Genomic DNA, 10,213 nt, shown 5'->3' on the forward strand with positions numbered 1-10,213 from the left:
TCCCAAGTGGTAGTGAAATGAATGTGTAAGGACTGAAGTGATCGTCCCAGAACTGAGAGAAGGTGTGGAAGCAACACAAGTGTTGATCAGGGCGCAGGTGCAGGAGGGGGGGTGCAGTGGGTGTGAGATGGGGTGTGCTGGGGTGGGGTGACCTGGGGGCACGGCCTGTTGAAGCACGTTGGGCCCTGGCTGGTGCCAGGGCTAGAAGAATGGAAAGGCTCCTGAAGGCGTGTCCGCAGTCAGGGTCGGCCCTGCGGGAAACGGGGAAGGGCCAAGGTAACTCCCATAGGAAGGCGATGAGGAGGCCAGGTCTCGGGCTCCTGCTCAGGAATACATGGACAGCTGCAGCCCCTCCTGCGTGTCCACCTGGATCTGGCCAGTGCCATCTCTGTCAAGAGTTCTGAAGGCTCGGAAAACCGACCAGCCGGACCAGAGAGCTGATGAAGCTGTCAACACCCATGTTTCCTCCCTCATCTGAGTCGGAAGATACAAGTAGACCCCTGAATGCCTCAAAGGTCCCCGGGGAGTTCCCCGCTGCCCACAGTCCCCGAACCACCAATGGTCAAATTGTGTGTATATTTCCTGCCACTTCTGAATATCGTTCCATAAGCACTAGAATTTCTCAAAGTCCAGCTTGCTGGTCGTGGCACCACTGATCACGGCCACCAGGCTGTGACAGGTGTCAACGCCCAAACGATCAGTCTTCAGATCAGGATGTTGAGTTATGACTTGGTTGAGAAGGTCTGAGAGTTATGTGGCAGTGAGTGCCCTGCGTCTACACTCAGCTAGGCAAACAGCCTCGGGAACTGGCGGACTTCCTCACCATCTGGCCTGGAGGATGGATGGCGAGGCGTGCAAGGGGCGGGGTCTGGGCTGTACTGCGCAGGCGCCTCCGGGACCCGCGCCGATGACCCCGCCCAGGATGCACGTGGCGGTCGGCCCACCATCACTGCCACCAAGGCTGGCGCTCCCGCCGCGTTCCCCGACCCACGTCTCCTCCCAGTTCCACCTTCTCTGCCCTTGCCTCTGCCTCCCTACCCTCCAGCCCCGCTTCTAACAAGCACCGTGGCTGTCAGTGAAGATTCCCCCACGCTCACAGGTCCGCTGGTCCAATCACCTCAGCATCATCCCCAGGTGTTGGACTTTGTAGGAAGGCTTCTTGAGAAACTCTAAAGGAAATTAAGCAACAAATTCCGGTTATCTTCAGCAAAAAGAAGAAAGAATTTAAAGGTAAAAAATACTTGCTGCCTGAAGTTTTTTTACGGGGCATGTGGGTTTTCATCTTTCTGTTTCCCAATAACTTAGACATTATTAAGTGTTTAATTTGCTGCTTTAGGGTAGAAAATTCCTAGATTCAACAGTGATTTGTTCAACAGTAACTTCAACACTTTGTGGTGAATGGCAGACATGGATATAGGGGCAGGCTAGAACTATAAACTGGGATAATAGACAGAAGCTGTCACTGCATAAAAGAATCAGGTACCAAAATTGAAGAAAAAAGATGGGAATAAATTCTAAGGGATTTATTCTTTAGTGTGACCCAAGAATGTCAGGTCATCCTTAGGCTGTCCCACCCATGTATTATATAACTGAGCAGAGAGGCCCAAGGTCCTTGAAAATTCTCCATTTTTTGCACATTTAACAATGTGCAAAGAACCTGTGAGAAACGTGTTTTTGAATAGAGTTAATAATAACGGAATATTACAAAGTGTGATGTTGGTCCTTTAAAATGGTTTGAGTCAAAGATCATCTGCTAGCGTATGGATTTCAGTTTTGCTACCCTAAAGAGATGGCTTCAGATTACAGTATTTAAAAATTTCAGTTTACTCTCTGAACTCTAATTTAATATTAACTTTCGCTTAGAGAAATGTCTTTTGAAATCTAACCTGAGCCAAAGGAAAACTTTCGCTGACAGTACCTTTTGCCTGGGAATGATTCTTTGCCCCTCCCAGTGTTCCTGTCTTGATCCTTCTGATGTCTGTTACTATTTTGTTTTTGAACGCGGTGGAAGGGGGGTGTCTTAAAGTGTGATCCGTTCTTCCTAGAAACCCTCAGCATCACCTAGAATTGCAGACAAGGCAGGTGTCCGGCAGACTTGCCTCGGTGTCAGTCTAACTCAGACCAGAGAGGTCCTTCTCTGAGAGAGGTCATTAAAAATGTGTAAAAGCTAGGCTTGCACCCTGATTCATGAAGGAATCACCGTTGCTTACACACCTAAAAGAAGAGAGACCCTGATGGCTCATGAAACCAGGAAGAAACCTGACCCTGAAAATGCAAAACATGTGGATTACAACTGAACACGATATTGTCCCAATATTCAGGAAACTGATGAAAGATTTTGAGTTTTAATCCTAGTGTCCGTCTCCTGAAGACACATAGAGTCTCAAATAGTACAGGCCACATCCCTGATTTTTTTAAAATGAACTTTTAGCCAAGCAGCTGGTAAACAGGTTTCCTTGAATGTATTCAATATCTTATTGTCTTTTCAAAGATTCCCTTTGATCATTCATTTCTCTGCTAGTCTAACTTCTTATCACTGATTTCTTCTGTGGGGGTAAGGCTCATACTCCTTGTTCCCACAATATTATGCAAATCTGTTGTACTCCTAAAATGAAAACCATAGTGCTCAACATGCTACCATAATAAAGACTTTTGAATTATAGTCATAAAAAGACTAATTTGGTCTCTCTCTCTAGTTTAAAACAAGACCCTAATACATTTTAAGGATCGAGAAAAGAAGCATTGCTATTTGACTCATTCTCCCCAATCAGTCTTTGAGTTGTTAGTTTTGAGTCTGTTTTCTCTATGTTTTCTTAACCAAAGTATATCCTACTAAATCTGAGAAGCAACCATCCTAGGTTAAGATTTTGATTCACGTTCTCTCTTTTCCTTTCCAGTGTTTCTCTCTGATCGTCCCTGATTTCCCATAGCATGTAATACTCACAGAATGCAAAGAGCTAACCATGTTCCCTAATGGATTCGTACGTGTCCATATGGTCCATATCTTGAAACAGTTTTTAATTTCGTATTGCTGTGCTCTCAGCTGCTGGTTTCCCCTGCTTCCAGAAACCTTGCCAGGCCATCTGCAGACCTCTAATTATACTTCTGACCAGAGGGCAACTGGCAGGAATTAAGTGTTATCATCGTATTCAACAAAGTTTCATGATTCCAAAGCCCTAGCTCAGAAGCAGTACCAACTGGCTTTCAGAAAGCCAGAGGTTAGCAAGGCCCCTACTTCAACTGCTGTCCTGCACTCATGCTCCTCTGAGTCAGCAAGTATTGTTGACACTTAAGAGTAGCCAAACTCATCTGAAGAGTGATTTCAGCACCTGGGGAGACAGCTTCAAGTTCAAGTCCCGATGACCGTGGCAACCACTTCCAGCTTTTTTATTGGGACTCCAAAGGACCATGCAGTAGAAACAAGGGCAAAACTAGAATACATTTTAGCTATGGTAAATCCTCTATAGCAAAATGTGCAAACTATGCCTGTTTTTGTAAATAAAGTTTTATTGGACCATAGCAAAAAAAAAAAAAAAAGAGTAGCAGAACTCAGACCCTGCACAAATATCAGTCATCAGCTGGTCAGAACAATAGGGCTGGATATGTGAGCAATAACAAAGATTTTTGAGATGCTGGCATGCCTTCTTGGAATCAGGAGGGATAATTGTGACTAGCTTTGAGATCACAGCAAATCATAGGATGAGGCTAACTAAATGCAGCTTTAAGGAATCCCCACCAGAAGGAAAGACCCACTAGACTGAAGGAAGCAAGCTAGTTCAACAGACCTTCTGTGTAGGAGGTGACCTGAAGGGAGGGAGTGCAGGATCCCTGTGAAAGCTTTGCAGACCAGGGTTGATTCAGCTGATCTGAAAATGGTTGTCCCCTTTCTCCTCAATAATCCATCCCAAAGTGGCATAATTTATGAATAATCAGTTAACTCCTACGGTTTGTTTTTGTTTAGTTGCATGGTATGTGGGGTCTTAGATCTCCAACCAGGAATTGAACTCATGCCCCTTGTATTGGAAGCAGGAAAATTTAACCACTGGACCACCAGAGAAGTCCCTACTCCTACAGTTCTTTATTCGTGCCCTTTTAGCCATTTAATTGTTACATCCAGTTCCATCACTTGCTTCCTTGTCTCACTTCCTGCTTGACAGGATGTTTTTGGGGAAAGGACACACACACACACATGCAGTTGTGTTTGTTGTTTCAGGGGAGCCTAAAGCTGTTGGGTTAGTCAGAAGGGAACCTCATGCTTTTATTTTGTGAGTGGACTGGTAGATAAGAGTGAGATGTAGGGTATGCATGACAGGAAGAAAAGGAAAATTGACAACCAATGGATCCCTCATTGTATTACTCTGGCAAGTGATCTGATGCTGTTTGGCAAGTTCGAGTTCAAATTCCAGAGACAGGTGGTTTTATGTATAGATGTAGGTATATGTAAAGACGAAGTATTGGACCAGCCTTCATTTTTATTTGAAAATTAACTTTATTGACATGTCATTTATGTACCGTGTAATGCATTCGTTTAAAATGCGTAACTTGGACTTTCCTGGCAATTCAAGCTTCCAATGCAGAGGGTGCAGGTTTGATCCCTGGTCATTGAACTAAGATCCCACATGCTGCGTGGTGCAGCCCAAAAAAAACACTCAGTGGATAGATGTGGAACTACTGCCACAACCATGATAGAGAATGTTTTTGCCATCCTCTAAAAGTTCTTCTTGCCGCTTTTCTGTCCCTCCCTTGTTCTGCCCTTGGTCCCAATCAAAACAGAGCTGCTTTCTTGTCACAGTTTTTTTTTGCATTTTCTAGATTTTTATAAAAACGGAATTGTTGTCTTATGTTTGGCTTTTACATTCAGTGATGTTGACATTCATTTGTTTTGTGGGTATATTAGCAGTTTGTTTATTTTTACTGTTGTATAATATTCCACAACTTTCAGTTTATCCATAACCTGCCTGTGAACATCTGGATAGGTTTCAGTTTTTGACTGTTGTACATAAAGCTGCTATGGATGATTTGCAATTGGGGGTGATTGTATGCAAAACTGTTATAAAGATTTGTATACAAGTCTTTTTGTGGACATACATTTTAACTTCTTTTGTGTATATACTTGGGAGTGGAACAACTGGGTCATACGTTTCATTTTTTCAGAAATTACCAAAAAGTTTTTTTCTGAGTGATTGAGCCATATAACTTTCCCACAAGGGATGAATGAGAATTCCAGTTGCTCAACACCCTCACCTCCATTTGGTTTCATCCATTGTTTAATTATAGCCATTCTGATGGGCGCATGGTGGAATTTCACGGTAGTTTTAATTTCCATTTCCCTGCTGATTTAATGTCGTTTACATCTTTTCACGCAACTTGTATCCTGTCATTAGTGAAGTATCTGTTCAATTCTTTCACTCATTTTTAAAATTGAATTGTTTGCCTTCTTAGTGTTGAGTTATAAATGTTCTTGAAATTGTCCAGTTACAAGTCCTTTGTTGAATATATGCTTCAAAAACATTTTTCACATTCTCTGGGTTGTCTTTTCATTTTCTTTTGAAGACTCCAACTTTTCTTTTGATAAATTCTGATTTGGTGGTATTTTCTTTTATGCCTCATGGTTTTTGTATCCTATTTAATAAATCTTTACAAAACCCAAGTCAGTAAAATTTCTCCATTGTTTTCTTCTAGAAATTTTGTATAGTACTAAACTTTACACTTAGAGCTTCCCCGGTGGCGTGCACGCTCAGTCACTTCAGTTGTGTCCGACTCATTGCGACCCTATGGACTGTAGCCCACCAGGCTCCTCTATTCATGGGGCTTCTCTAAGTAAGAACACTGGTGTGGGTTGCCATGCCCTCCTCCAGGGGATCTTCCCGACCCAGGAACTGAACCTGCATCTCTTATGTCTCCTGCATTGGCAGGTGGGTTCTTTACCACTAACACCACCTGGGAAACCCTTTCCTGGTGGCTCAGATAAGAATGTGTGTGCAGTGCAGAAGACCTGGGTTTGATCCCTGGATCAGGAAGAGCTCCTGGAGAAGAAAATGGCAACCCACTCCACTACTCTTGCCTGGAAAATTCCATGGCCAGAGGAGCCTGTCAGGTTATAGTCCAGGGAGTTATTTACATCTGTGGTCATTTCAAGTTAATTTTTGTGTGTAGTTTGAGTTGCCCTTTTTTTTGCATATGGATATCCAGTTGTTCTAGTACCCTTAGATATACAAGGAGGGAGTTCTTTCCAGACTATTCTGTTTCATTGTTCCTTATGTCTGCCTTTTTGTTAATACTGCACTATCTTGATTTTTGTAGATAGTGTAAGTTCTTCTGATACTATCAAGTTCTATCTTGTTCTTCTTTTTCAGATTGTATGGTTATTCTAGAGCCATCAAATTTCCAAATACGATTTAGAATCAGGTTGTCAGTTTTAGTAAAAATGTTGACTGGAATTTTGATGGGGTTTGCTTTGAATCCAGTGATCAATTTGGGTAAAACTGACATCTTAACAATTGCATCTGTGAATGAATCTGTGAATTCCAGCTTATTATGAAATGAGAACCTTCCAATAAACCTATGTACATGGATTATTTCTCTGTGTATGTGATTCTTCCCTAATTTTTTTGAGCAGTGTTCTATAATATTCAGTGATGAGTTCTCACATATCTCTTGTTAAATATATTCCTAAGTATGTTTTGTTTTTAGGTCCCCTCTTGCAAGTAGGAGTTTCGTTATTTAATTTTCTGATTGCTTTCTGCTAGCATACAAAGTACAATTCATTTTTGGATGTTTAACTTTGTATTCACCAGCCTTGCTAAATTTACATATTAACTCTAGTAGTCCTCATGTAGATTTCTTGGGGTTTTCAACACAAATGTAAATGTAGTACATCAAGCCATCTGTAAATGTAGTCCAATTTTCTCCTTCCTTTCTGCCTTTATTTGCTTTTGATGTTTACTTCATTTTTTTCTTATTTTATTATTTTGTAGTCAGTTTTTGCCCTCCTTGCTCACTGGGGATAACCCAACACTATGTTAAAACCCTCACCTGGGGAAATTTAGCAGAGATCTCAAACTGAGGCAGGACCAAGGGTATGGAAAATAGCTGAAAGAAGATAGAGAAGCAACCAAAGAAGATATTTTGAAGAAATCTAGCTTGCTCGAGGCAAGCCTGAAGTTTTAGTCTTGCTCTGCGCTTACTGTTACTGATGAGATCAGTCACATTAAGGTCCTTTTGAGCTGGCTGGAATGAAGGGAAAAAAATGTGCGCGGGCTCTGAGTGGACAGGTATTAGTTGTGACTGGAGAGCTCTGTGGACTTGGAAACTCCTAGGATTTTCAAGTGAGAGACCAGCCAGCCATAGGTTCACATGCCAGTCAGATCCCAGTTCCGCCTCCCCTGCATGTCCATCCAAGCTGGAGAAGCGGTCTCTCTCTTTCTCCATTTCTGGACCTTTCTCTCTTCTCCAACAGTATGCTCCTCACTTACCAGAGACCTTTGCTTCTTCCCCTAGCAAAAGCTCTCAGGAAGAACCTGAGCCCCTTTCTGTGGTTAAAGTCTGCCCGTCCCCACATCTTGCCCACTGTTGTTTTATGAAGGTGTCTCTGAAGATGTTTTAAATCCCAAACAAACAGAATACAAACACAGCAGCAAAGCCTAAAGGGAGAGTGAAAGTCGCTCAGTCGTATCCGACTCTTCACGACCCCATGGGCTGTTCTGCAGGCCATGGGAATTTTCCAGGCCAGAACACTGGAGTGGGTAGCCTTTCCCTTCTCCAGGGCATCTTCCCAAACCAGGGATCGAACGCAGGTCTCCCACATTGCTGGGGGATTCTTTACCAGCTGAGCCACAAGGGCGGCCCTATAAAGGGAAGAACAGCATTTATTGAAAGGTGGTGCTAATGGATAGATTTGAGAGATAATAAAAGTAAAATTAATAAAATTTGGAGACTGATTAATCTGGGGAGTAATGGAGACAGCATTGATGAGGATGATTTTTAGGTTTGGAGTTTGGGAAAATGGTGGCCAGCCGGGCTGTTTATGAGCTCTTGAACCCAAGTGGAGTACTCGCCTGTAGAAGAATAGCTCCATAATTATCTTACCAAATGGTGTGCGTAGTCCTTTAATCCATCTTAACCATTTCACTAAATGATTAGCCTCCCCCTCTGCAGATAATTTGCCGCATCCTGTATAACGCCATCATTGTCTGAGTCGCTGAGGCTGCAGACCTGGTGTGTACCATTGGTTCCTCCTCTCCTCACCCCTCCCTACACTTCCAGTTAGTCATCCTCACCAGCATCTCGTGAGCCGGCCCCCTCCTTCCCCTCCCACTGTTATAACTCTCGTCTGAGCCCCATCACTTCATGCCTGAACTATTTCTGAGCTTGAACAGTTCCCTAACTTGTCTTCATACCTCCAGTTGCTCCCAAATGCAGTCCATCTGGGACCCCATGGCCAGAGTGACTCTCTGTAAACACTGCTTTCATCACCTCTCCCAGCTCAGACACGTTCAGTGTACTCTCTTCTGGACCGATGAGTCACCCAGCATCTCCCCAGCATGTCTTTGGCATTTCCACCTAGGGAAGCTTCCCTGGGATGAGACTTTCTCCTAACATTTTCCCCTACCTCCCTAAACAGCCTTCTCCCTGTTGGGCTCGGCTCTGGTCCCAGCCTCCGTGAGTCTTCTGGGACCATCTGCAACCATCTCTCTGAGCTCTGAAAGCCTCTGGCACGTCATACCAGTTTTGTTCACTTTCTTGCATTCTTCTCTGTGTGAATCTCATTTGCCTATCTGAATAGTCAGCTTCCTGATGCTGAGTCAATGGACCCCTTCTCCAGTCCGTAATGCCCAGGCAGTGGAGAGAGAATCAGGTTCTAATCAGCTCACTACTGCTGTTACTATTATTTTTTTAATGTATGTTTATTTATTTGACTCTGCCAGATTGTGGTTGTGGCATGTGGTTCCCTGACCAGGGATGGAACCTAGGCGTCTTGCAGTGGGAGAGTGGAGTCTTAGGCACTGGACCATCAGGAAAGAACCTGCTTTTATTTCTTGCTGCCTCTTGAGTTTGTGGTTGAAGATGGGTTATGCCAGTTTGGTGAAGATTTGTGTGCGGTTGCTGGTAATATCTGTGCTGTGGTAGGTCCCAGTAGTGACTTGTATTGGGTGCAGAGATCACACTCTTTCTGACTCATGTTCCCACATCCAGACATTATTCCTCAAGCACGTTGCCTGCTCAGAGTGACAGGATCTGGAATATCCTCCACATTAGTTGTGGATGGTGCAGAAATCAGCTCTCCTATCAGAACCTCCAAGAAGCCCTTATTTTCAATCTTTGTCACCAGCCCAGGTACCTCCTATGCTCTTGGTTAGCCCAGCTTTGGGAGGCTTTCTGTGCTTTATAGAATTAGTACGTTTCCTCTCTGGGAACTACATTTCTGGGACTTCCTTGGCGGTCCAGTGGTTAAGACTCCATGCTCCCATTGCAGAGGGCATGGGTTCAATACCTGGTTGGGCAGTTAAGATCCCTCATGCCACATTGAAGCCAAGAAGCCACATTTCCATACCCGGAATCAACTCCTATATATACTGCAATAGGGAGCTTCCATATTGTCCTCCCCTCTTCCCAGCAAGGAACACCCATTCACCCTGCATTTACGTTACCTAAATGCTTTATAGCTCATAGAGTGAACGTTTGGGGGGGACAGTGAACCCCACATGTGACCCTATGCAGAGCGAATGTGCTTGAGTCCAAGATGACCTATGATTGCAACCTACACAAAGGAGGGGCCTGTTGCATTTTTCGGTGCCTGTGCCAAAAATTACTTCCTGTTTGCCTCTCCTTCATCCACCAATTCATCCTCCAGTGTTCTGTCCAGCTCTGTGGCTAAGAGGGCTGCCTGGAGTTTGGACTAAAGGGAAGTACCTCCAGAGACTGCAGCTGGGAAGAGAAAGGAGCCACCTGTTCATTTCCTAGTTCCTTCCTGCTGCATCGCAGTTGTAGCAGCGACTCCATCATTTACGGCAAAAGGACTTGCACGGCCTTCCACGGCTCTGATGCTCTGGGCTCCGAGCATGCCACCCACTCTGTGTGTCCTCTCAGACTCCAGGTGGTGACAGATTTCTGGTGTTGCTCCTCCTGGCATGTCAGCAAGGCTTGATGGTTCCCTTCACCCCGTTTCCTCACTCAACTTCCTTAGACTCTTAATGCACCATCTGTCTGCCTC

The 10,213-nt window shown here is 44.1% G+C and overlaps 1 pseudogene; it reads right to left on the reverse strand.

The window, feature by feature from the left end:
- Positions 1–318: 318 nt before the first annotated feature.
- Positions 319–10,005, reverse strand: LOC110148217 (calpain small subunit 1 pseudogene; annotated as a pseudogene).
- Between the last annotated feature and the right edge of the window lie 208 nt (positions 10,006–10,213).

Source organism: Odocoileus virginianus, chromosome 32, assembly GCF_023699985.2.
Source record: "Odocoileus virginianus isolate 20LAN1187 ecotype Illinois chromosome 32, Ovbor_1.2, whole genome shotgun sequence".
NCBI classification, from domain to species: Eukaryota; Metazoa; Chordata; class Mammalia; order Artiodactyla; family Cervidae; genus Odocoileus; species Odocoileus virginianus.